We start from the raw sequence: 11,658 nt of genomic DNA on the forward strand, positions 1-11,658 counted from the left end.
TGGGATTGTTTTAAAAGCTGAAAAATCAAATAGTATTGTAAATTCTTGTCACTTTCCAGATTCAAGTTATGCTGTGATACTGTTTCTTTTCTTGTGCTACTTTTGTCTTTTTCTTGGTGTTCTGTTTCTCTTTTCCTCTTTATACGGTTCCACATCCAAACTCGCTGTTTATTAGGTATTCTATCAAGTCCTCTTTCTTCTTGGAGACTCCTTCTTGAGGTCTTTATTTCTGTTGCTGTCACACCTGGTTCTTTAAGGCTTGCTGGAAAGCTGCTTCCTGAGATTTTTAAAAATTCCTTTCTTCAGTTGAGGGTACTATTTTCTGATCATCTTTCTTGGCCTAAATCCTTCCTTGGTTTTTATTCTCAATTGAATTCTTAAGAAATGCTGTGCGGGCTGTGAGTTTTCTGAATCTGTTCTACCCTTGTACACATGAGTGGTCATTAGCTAGGCATCAAGTTTGAGCTTGCAAATTAGTTTCCCTCAAATCTTTGAAAGTGCTGTTCTTTTGACTTACGTCATCCAGTATTTTTGATGAGTTTTTTTTTTTTTTGTGAGGAAGACCGGCCCTGAGCTAACATCTGCCAATCCTCCCCTTTTTGCTAAGGAAGACTGGCCCTGGGCTAACATGCGTGCCCATCTTCCTCCACTTTATATGGGACGCTGCCACAGCATGGCTTGCCAAGCGGTGCGTCGGTGCCCGCCCGGGGTCCAAACTGGCGAACCCCGGGCCACCGCAGCGGAGTGCTAGCACTTAACTGGTTGCACCACCGGGCCGGCCCTTTGATGAGAAGTTGAATGTTAATGTGATTTATTTATTTAACCGATACTTATGTAGTATTTAACACATACCAGGCACTGTTCTAGGCACTTTATAGATTAATTTATTAAATTCTCATAACAACCACATGACTACTACTACTTACTATTATTACTATTACATATGAGAAAACTGAAGCACAGTGGGGTTAAGTAATGTACTCAGGGTGACTTGGCTGAATACATGGCAGAGCCATTGTCAAAATCAGGAAGGCCATGCTCTTAATTTTTATGTTCTGCTTTCGTTCTTTTGTAGTTGATCTATTTTTTTTTCTGAACTTTTTCAAGATCTTTATCCTTGGTAGTCTAAGTGTTCATGATTATGTACTTAGCTATAGAATTTTTTTAAATTTCAGTTTATTTTGATCGGTGCTTGGCTGACTCTGAGGCTGAGAACTTGTGTTCTTCAGTTCTAAGGAATGCTCCTTGATTGTTTCTTGACCTCCTTTTACACTGCCCTCTCTGAACTCTGGATCCTGGTCCTCCTAGAGTGATTTCTTTTTCTTTCGTCTCTCTGTTCTCCCCCCTCTCCTCCTCCTCTTGCAGCTTTATTGAGGTATTATTGACCTACAACAAACTGCACATATTTAAAGTGTACAGTTTAATACATTTTGAGATATGTGTACATCCATGAAATCATCACCATAATCAAGATAATGAGCGTCACCTCTAAAACATGCCTTCTGGCCCTTTGTTATTCCTCCCTACAACTGTGTGCTGCCTGTCGTTAGTCAACCACTGATTTATTTCTGACTCTGTAGATAAGTTTTCATTTTCTACAATTTTATGTACATGGAATTATATAATATGTACTCTTTGTTTTACCTGGCTCAGTTACTTTCATTCAGAATAATTATTTTGAAATTCACCCATGTTCTTCCATATATCAATAGTTCATTTCTTGTTATTTTTGAGTAGTATTCTGTGTTGTGCGTGTATCACGTTTTGTTTGTTCCTTCACCTGATGGAGGAACATTTGGATTGTTTCCAGTTTTGGGCTATTAAACAAAAAATCTTCTGTGAACATTGGTGTACAAGTCTTTGTGTGGTTGTGTGGGTTAAATCAATTAATACAAGTTAAGTTCTTCAAACAATGCCTTAACACAGACTCATTTGATGTTTCAGAAATTTATTTGGTAAATTAGTTTTTAGTAGTTTGTATGTGCAGGTATAAGTGAGGATATTTTTATGTCTAATTTTTGGTGACATTGCATAGTGTAGAATTGTGCTCTTTTCATGTGGTGAAATCCAGGTTTCCTACCCTGCTTTTTTCCTGTCCCTCGTCTACTTCATTTAGTCCTTTTTTTTTTTTGCAAACATGCAGGCATGGCTTTAAGGGCAGGAAGGATTAATGATGAACAAAAGTGATGTTGCTCCCTGACCCTACATTCTGCTTTCTTCACTATGATGGTTTTCTTTGGAGCTGGCTGCTAGATTTTTTAGGCAGCTTTATTGAGATATGATTCACATACCATACAATTCACCCATTTAAAGTTTATAATTCAGTGTTTTTTTTTAATATATTCACAGATGTGTGTAACCATCACCACAGTAAATTTTAGAATATTTTCATCACCTCAAAAAGAAGCCTGAACCCTTCAGCTACCATCCCTTTATCCCCTGACCCTGTTTACCCCATCCCTAAGCAACCACTAAGCTACTTTTTTGTCTCTATAGATTTCCCTATTCTGACTTTCCTATGAATAGAATCATATAGTATATGGTCTTTTTTTTGGCTGGCTTCTTTCACTTAGCATTATATTTTCAAGGTACATTTATGTTGTAGCATATGTCAGTATCTCATTCTTCTTTATGACCAAATAATGTTTCATTGTGTGGATATACCACATGTTGTTTATCTGTTTGTGTGTCAATGGACATTTGGGTTGTTTCCACCTTTTGACTATTATGAGTGATGCTGTTACATTCATGTACAAGTTTCTGTGTGGACATGTTTCCATTTGTTGGATATATACCTAGGAGTAGAATTGCTGGGTTACATGGTAGCTCTATGTTTAATTATTTGAGAAACTGCCAGACTATTTTCCAAAGTGGCTGCAACATTTTACATTCCTGTAGCAGTGTTTGAGGGTTCCAGTTTCTCCACATTCTCACTAACACTTGTTATCTAACTTGTTAATTTTAGCCATTCTAGTGGGTATGAAGTGGTATCTTATTGTGGTTTTGATTTGCGTTTCCCTTATGACTAATGATACTGAGCATCTTTTCATGTGCTTATTGGCCATTTGTATATCTTCTTTGGAGAAATATCTGTTCAAATTCTTTGCCTATTTTTAAATTGGGTTGTCTTTTTATTACTGAATTGTAAGAAGTTTTTTTGGGGGAGGAGGTGGGGAAGATCAGCCCTGAGCTAACTTCTGTTGCCAATCCTTCTCTTCTTGCTGAGGAAGATTGGCCCTGGGCTAACATCCGTGCCCGTCTTCCTCTACTTTATATGGACGCAGCCACAGCATGACTTGATACGCGGTACTTTGGTCTGTGCCTTGGATCAGAACCCATGAACCCTGGGCCGCCAAAGTGGAGCACGCGAACTTAGCCACTACACCACCAGGCTGGCCCCAAGAGCTTTTTAATATATGTTCCGAATACAAGGTCCTTATTAGATATATGATTTGCAGATATTTTTTCCCATTCTAGATTGTCTTTCCACTTTCTTGATAGTGTCTTTTGAAGCATAAAAGTTCTTAATTTTGATGATGAAGTTTAACTTATTTATTCATTTATTTAGTTGCTTCTGCTTTTGGTGTCAGATCTAAGAGTCCATTGCCAAATACAAGGTCATGAAGATTTATGCCTGTGTGTTCTTCTAAGTGTTTTATAGTTTTAGCTCTGAAATTGAAGTGTATGATCCATTTTGAGTAAACTTTTGCTTATGGTATAAGGTTAGGGTCTAACTTCATTCTTTTGCATATAGCAGCTATTCAATTGTCACAGCACCATTGGCACCCTTGTGAAAAATCAGTTGACCATAGGTGTATAGGTTTATTTCTGGTCTTTCAGTTCTGTTCCATTGATCTGTATGTTTGTCCTTGTACCAGTACCACACTGTCTTGACAACTGTTGCTTTGTAGTAACTTTTGCAATTGGGAAGTATGAGTCTTACACTATTTATTCTTCTTTTTCAGAATTGTTTTGTTAGTTGTAGCTTGTTGCCTTAGAATTCCGTATGAATTTAGAATCAACTTCAGAGTATAAGTTTTGCATTTCTTTGGTTAATTTATTCCTGGTTTTGGATACTATTGTGAATGGAATTGTTTTCTTAATTTTACTTTTGGGTTTTTCAGTGCAAATGTATAGAAATTCAATTGGGTTTTGTATATTGATCTTGTATCCTGCAACCTTGCTGAACTCATTTATTACTTCTAAAAGTTTTTTGGTAGACTCCTTAGGATTTTCTATATACAGGATCACTTCATGCAAATAGAGATAGTTTTACCTCCTCCTTTCCGATATAGATGCCTGTTATTTCTTTTTCTTGCCTAATTGCCCTGGTTAGAACCTCCGCTACAATTTAGAATAGAAATGGCAAGAGTGGAAATCTTTGTCTTGTTCCTAATCTTAAAGGGAAACCATCCAGTATGTCACCATTAAGTATGATGTTAACTGGAGATTTTTTGTAGATGCCCTTTATATTGAGGAACTTCCCTTCTGTTCCTAGATTATTGAGTTTTTTTTTAAATCATGAAAGCGTGTTGGATTTTGTCAAATGCTTTTTCCTACATCTGCTGAGATGGTCTTGTAATTTTTTGTTTTTCATTCTATTTGTATGATGTATTACATTAATTATTTTTGGATGTTAAACCAACTTTGCATCCCTAGGATAAATCCCACTTGGTCATGGTGTATAATTCTTTTTATATATTGCTAGATTCAGTTTGCTAGTATTTTGTTGAGGACTTTTACATCCATGTTCGTAAGAGATATTAGTCTGTAGTTTTGTTTTCTTTCTTCTTTTTTTTTTTTTTTGGTGAGGAAGATTAGCCCTGAGCTAACATCCGTTGCCAATCTTCCTCTCCTTGCGGAGGAAGATTGGCCCTGGGGTAACATCCGTGCCCATCTTCCTCTATTTATTTTTTTTCATATGGGACACCACCATAGCATGGCTTGACAAGCGGTACATCGGTCCATACCCAGGATCCAAACCTGTGAACCCTGGGCCGCCACAGTGGAGCGTGCAAACTTAATCTCTACGCCACCAGGCTGGCCCCTGTAGTTTTGCTTTCTTGTGACATCTTTGTCTGATTTTGGTATCGGGGTAATATTAGTCCCATAAAATGTGTTGGAAAGTGTTTCTTCCTCTTTTTTTTTTTTTTGGAAGAATTGGTGTTAATTCTTCCTTGAGTGTTTGGTAGATTTCAGCGGTGAAACCATTTAGGCCTGGGCTTTTCTTTGTGCATAGTTTGTGGATTACTGATTCAATCTCTTCACTTATTATAGGTTTATTCAGATTATCTTGAGTCGTTTTTGTAGTTTGTGTTTTCCTAGTAATTTGTGTATTTCATCTAAGTTATCTAATTTGTGTACTATTATTCATAGTATTTGTTTATAATCCTTTTTGTTTCTGTAAGGTTGGTAATCTTGTCCTCTCTTTTTCTTTTTTTTCTTCCAGTTTTGTCTTTTTTTTTATTGATGTTTTAATAGTTTTTAACATTGTGAAATTTTGGGTTGTACGTTTTTGTTTGTCCATCACCATATATATGTCTCCCTTCACCCTTTGTGCCCACCCCCCACCCCCATTGCCCCTGGTAACCACAATACAGTTTTCTCTGTCCATGTGTTGGTTTATATTCCACATATGAGTGAGATCATACAGTGTTTGTCTTTCTCTTTCTGGCTTACTTCATTTAACATAATACCCTCCAGGCCCATCCATGTTGTTGCAAATGGGACGATTTTGTCTTTTTTTATGGCTGAGTAGTATTCCATTGTATATATATACCACATTTTCTTGATCCAGTCATCAGTCGAGGGACACTTAGGTTGCTTCCACTTCTTGGCTATGGTGAATAATGCTGCAATGAACATAGGGGTGCATAAGGCCGTTGGGATTGTTGATTTCAGGTTCGTTGGATAGATTCCCAGTAGTGGGATAGCTGGATCATAGGGCATCTCTATTTTTAATGCTTTGAGGAATCTCCATACCGTTTTCCATAGAGGCTGCACCAGTTGGCATTCCCACCAGCTGTGTATGAGGGGTCCTGTTTCTCCACATCCTCTCCAGTGTTTGTTGTTTTTTGGCTTGGTGATTATAGCCATCCTAACGGGCGTGAGGTGATATCTTAGTGTTGTTTTCTCTCTTTTGTTTTTGATTCAAGTAATTTGAATCTTCTCTCTTTTTCTTGGTCAGACTGGACAGAGGTTTGTCAATTGTGTTGATCTCTTCAAAGAACCAGCGATTTCTGATTTCCCTTTAGATTTCTTCTTCGACTCATTGGTTATTCATGAATGTGTTGTTTAATTCCCACATATTTATGAATTTGCCAAATTTATTCCTACTATTGATTTCTAATTTTATTTTATTATGGTTGGAGAACATACTTTGTATTATTTTTATGCTTTTAAATTTATTGGGGTTTGTTCTATAGCCCAACATTTGATCTGGAGAATGTTCCCTATGTACTTGAGAATGTATCTTCTGTTGTTGGATGGAGTGCTCTGTAGAAGTCTGTTAGATCTGGTCGGTTTGTAGTGTTGTTCAAGTCGTCTATTTCCGTGTTGATCTTCTGTCTAATTGTTCTATACATTATTGAAAGTGGGGTATTGAAGTCTCCAACTATTGTTGAATTGTCTGTTTTCATTTCTATTAAAAGGTTCATGTATTTCAATGCTCCGTTAATAGATGCATATATGTTTTTAATTGTTATGTGTTGAACTATTGACCATTTCATCATTATAAAATGTCACTCTCTCTAGTATTCTTGTTTTAAAGTCTATTTTGTCTGATGTTAGTGCAGCCACTCCAGCTTTCTTGTGGTTGCTGTTTGCATGATATTCTTCCCCATCCATTTACTTTCAGTGTTTTTGTCTCTGTGAATCTCGTGTGTCTCCTGTAGACAACATATAGTTGGATCGTGTTTTTTTTAAATCCAATCTAACAATCTTTCCCTTTTGATTGTTCAATCTATTCACATTTAATGTTACTGATAGAGTTGGATTTACATCTGCCATTTTAGTTTTTGTTTTCTATATGTATTTTCTAATGTAGCATTTTAATTTCATTAGTGATCTGTTTTTTAGTTTTTTTTTTGAATTTTTTAAAGTAATTGCTCTAGGGTTTACTATATACGTCTTATCAGCTTTAGATTTGTACTAGCTTAATTTCGGTAATATGTAGAACCTTTACTGCTATGTAGCTTGATTCCCATTTTCCCTTTTTTTACATTGCTTTGTTATAATTATCATTTTACCATCTGCAGTCATTTCCTTAGCTCATTGCAACTTTGCTTCCATCCACCTCCTTTTGGGCTGTTACTAGGAAATATATTACACTTATATTAAATTGTGCGTTTGAAGCCGTGATACGTTGTGTGATATTATTTTATACAATTGGTTTTTAAATCAGTTAAGAATAGAAAGGATAAAAAATATGTATAATTACCTTTACTGGGGTCACTTGTTTTCAGCCTGAAGAACTTTCTTTAGTATTTCTTGTAAATCAGGTCTACTAGCAATGAATTCTCTCAATTTTTGTTTATCTGGCAAAGTCTTTATTTTTTCTTCATTTTTGAACAGTACCTTTCCTGAATATAGAATTCTTAGTTAACAGTTTTTTCCTTCAGCACTTTATATGTGCTATCCCACTGCCTTCTGGCCTCCATTGTTTTGTCCCAAACTAGCGTGGGACAAAAGGAGAATTTACTGGCTCATAGAATTAAAGAATAGGTTTACCAACCAAACTGCAGGAAGAGGGATTTAGCTGTACTCAAAAACCACTGGAACCAGGGACTTAAATCTGCTTCTCTCATTGCGGACTGGCAGCAAGTCCCATTCTCTTTCAGCTTTCAGCTATCTGGGAGGGACTGCCTTGCCTTCCTATGGTTCTCAGTTCAAAAATGCTGGGCAAGGACTCTCAATGGCCCAATGTGCCCAGCTGTTCAATCACCTACCTTGTGTGTGGTCTTACAAGAACACAGCACCTCCTAGGGGAACCAAATACTTGATGAGGAGGGCCTGTTTCCAGAAGTGAGGGACTTCACAATAGACATAATACTCCGGAATAGTTCTGGCTGTCCTTAAGTAAAACATGGGCTAACCATTTCTCTTAATTTCCACACCAGCAGTTTAAACAGTTTAAAGAAGTTTAAAGTGGCATCAGACCACAGAGGAAGGGGCAGTAAATATTTGCACACCAGGTAGCACGGAGAAATACTTTCATAAAGGCCTGTTGAGGTGAGCCTTGAAGACTGAGCGTGATTTGTCAAGCCAAGAGGGGATTCCATGGAGAAACACTTCCAAGCTTGAACAAATGGACATAAATCTCTCTTCTTCCAGATCTCTTTGTATATGCTTAAAAAAAGGATTTGAAGCCATCAGAAAATAAAGGATAAAAGCATCCTGTTAGTGTAAGGTCAGAGCATTAAATGATCTTTACTTGGACTGAAACACAGCAGTATGAATAAGCAAGTAACTTAACCCCTTTACAGCTCGGCTTTCTCATCTGTTACATGAAGATGATAATATGTAACACTCTCAGAAGGTTCACGTGACAATTAAATGAGATAATCCCTTAGCCAAAGCTTTAGTACGTGGTAAGCGCTCAAATAAATGCTGGAGAGTGATATCAGCAATTATTTTATACTCATAAATGTAGCTGGAAAGTTGAATTAGATGCTAAATGCTGGCTAGATCCCATTTTATAACTAAAGGGAGTTACGCAAACCAAACCAGCCATCATTCGTGTAAAATACCTAAAAATATTCCTTTTCATGGTCCAAGTATGTACTGTGGCACAAAACCGGGAGAAACCAGGACATAGAAATAATGAGTGTGTTCAGATGCTTTGATTCTACTCTGAATTGAGATGGGTGAGAAAAAGGAGGTGATCAAACCGGCAAGGAAGACCTACCTCCCCGGGCGCCTGTGGAGCACGGGGATCCCGCCCCAGTGGAAGCCGAGGGCTGGGGAAGCAAGACGCCGGCACAGCCCGGGATTCCCCGCGACTCACATGAGGTCGACCTCGGGCTTCAGGGCTGGCACCACTGAAAGCTAACGCCGCAAGCGAGGCCAGCCGCAGCCCCCACCACCCGGTCAGCCGTAGAACCCGGAATCCGACAACCAGCCCGGCCCGAAGCCTCCTTCCCGGCTTCCCCTGCGGCGGCGGCGCCGTGACATCACTTCCGTCGACGGCGCGCACGTGGGAGGAAGTCCCGGTGCCGCGGCTGCCGCTCCCGCCTGTCTGTCTGGTTACGTTCGTCGGGGGCCGCGCCGCTGCTATGGGAGGCCCGGCTTTCTGTCGCTGGCTCAGCCGCAAGTCCCCGTCCATCATTGTCGACTGCGTGGAAGAGAAGGTGAGGAGGCGCCTGGCGGCAAGCCCGGAGCCCCAGCGCGTCTCGGCCGCGGCCCTCGGGACCCGCCGCCTGTCCCCGGGGTGCCGCGCCGGGGCCCGCGCTGCTCTGTGGGCCCCGCGGGCGGCCGCGGCCCGACACGCGGTTGGTCGCCGACACTCGTTTTCGGGGCCCTGGGAGAGCGGCCTCGGCGGGGCGAGGGCCGAGCGGGGTCTGTGCTCGCTGGAGGGCGGCTCCTCCCTGCCCGCTGTTTCCGGCCCGGAAGGCCCCGCCCGAGGCTGTTTCCTCTCGGCGCAGCGCGTTTCGGGTTTCAGAACAGGCTCGAAGGTGTTGGGCTGCGCACGCCTGGTCCGCTGAGTTAGCTGGAGAGCGAGGCGCACGTGTTGAGCCCAGCCTCTCACAGCCTTGTAAAGTCACCCCCCGCGGCGAGCTTTTTGTTGTTTACTGCCCGTGCTCGAAAGGTTTTCTCCTGGTGTGAAAGGACTTTTGTTGCTGTTTTAGATCCTACGGTGAAAGCAGCATCTGAGAAACGTCTAGGACGAGATAGAAGTCTCATAAGTGCCCCCTTCTCTAGGTGCCCCGACTGCTGGACAGAAGGCTTGTTGAAATTTTCAGAGTTCCTGGATGCACTTAAATACTTTGTTGTTTGTTTGTTAATGTGTATGTCGACTTCTGGCCATTATTGAGTTTTCTCTTTATCGTTCCCGTGATCCCGTCCGAGTTCGATTTTGTGCTTGGAATTTCTGGATTGGGAAGGTTCAGCGGCGCTTCATGCCCCTCGCCCCTTCGTTTCTGAAGGAAGTGCCTGTCAGTCACAGTGAACTGCATTCTTTTGCTGAGGTTGGTGAGATCTTGATTTTTACTTAGCTCCTATCCAGGAGGAACCGAAAGCCTTGTTTTGACGGCAGTTTCAGTATTCCTTGTGTTTTTCCCAAAGAGAAAGTGTTAAACTGAATGCTGGTTTCCTTTGTTTTTAAAACTTCCATCAAACTTGACTTCCATCTCATCCCATTTCTACTCTGTAGAGATAACCATTTTTAACTGTTTTGGTTCTGTCTCTAGATATCATGATTATGCCTGATTTATTGGTTTTGGATCTATCTATTGAATTCTAGCTATGATGGAAGAGGATTGCGTCACTCATGCGGCATCCCCTGCCCCATTCCTAATAGTAAATCACTGTCTTTATTTCTTCTCTTGGTAAGCTTTATAACTTTGAGTAATGTGTCTTTTTTATTACGTCTTCTATTTAAAGTATCCCTTGACTTCTCACTTTCTAAGGTTAGGTATTAGCTTTTCTACCTCTGCTGCTCTTACTCTTCACCCCAAGCTTGCCAGCTGTCCTTTTGCCTTGTTGGCATCCCAAATTAAATTGTCAGGGCTTTGGCTATATATGGGATTGTTTTAAAAGCTGAAAAATCAAATAGTATTGTAAATTCTTGTCACTTTCCAGATTCAAGTTATGCTGTGATACTGTTTCTTTTCTTGTGCTACTTTTGTCTTTTTCTTGGTGTTCTGTTTCTCTTTTCCTCTTTATACGGTTCCACATCCAAACTCGCTGTTTATTAGGTATTCTATCAAGTCCTCTTTCTTCTTGGAGACTCCTTCTTGAGGTCTTTATTTCTGTTGCTGTCACACCTGGTTCTTTAAGGCTTGCTGGAAAGCTGCTTCCTGAGATTTTTAAAAATTCCTTTCTTCAGTTGAGGGTACTATTTTCTGATCATCTTTCTTGGCCTAAATCCTTCCTTGGTTTTTATTCTCAATTGAATTCTTAAGAAATGCTGTGCGGGCTGTGAGTTTTCTGAATCTGTTCTACCCTTGTACACATGAGTGGTCATTAGCTAGGCATCAAGTTTGAGCTTGCAAATTAGTTTCCCTCAAATCTTTGAAAGTGCTGTTCTTTTGACTTACGTCATCCAGTATTTTTGATGAGTTTTTTTTTTTTTTTGTGAGGAAGACCGGCCCTGAGCTAACATCTGCCAATCCTCCCCTTTTTGCTAAGGAAGACTGGCCCTGGGCTAACATGCGTGCCCATCTTCCTCCACTTTATATGGGACGCTGCCACAGCATGGCTTGCCAAGCGGTGCGTCGGTGCCCGCCCGGGGTCCAAACTGGCGAACCCCGGGCCACCGCAGCGGAGTGCTAGCACTTAACTGGTTGCACCACCGGGCCGGCCCTTTGATGAGAAGTTGAATGTTAATGTGATTTATTTATTTAACCGATACTTATGTAGTATTTAACACATACCAGGCACTGTTCTAGGCACTTTATAGATTAATTTATTAAATTCTCATAACAACCACATGACTACTAC

This window comes from Diceros bicornis, unplaced genomic scaffold (assembly GCF_020826845.1).
Source record: "Diceros bicornis minor isolate mBicDic1 unplaced genomic scaffold, mDicBic1.mat.cur scaffold_97_ctg1, whole genome shotgun sequence".
Lineage (NCBI taxonomy): Eukaryota > Metazoa > Chordata > Mammalia > Perissodactyla > Rhinocerotidae > Diceros > Diceros bicornis.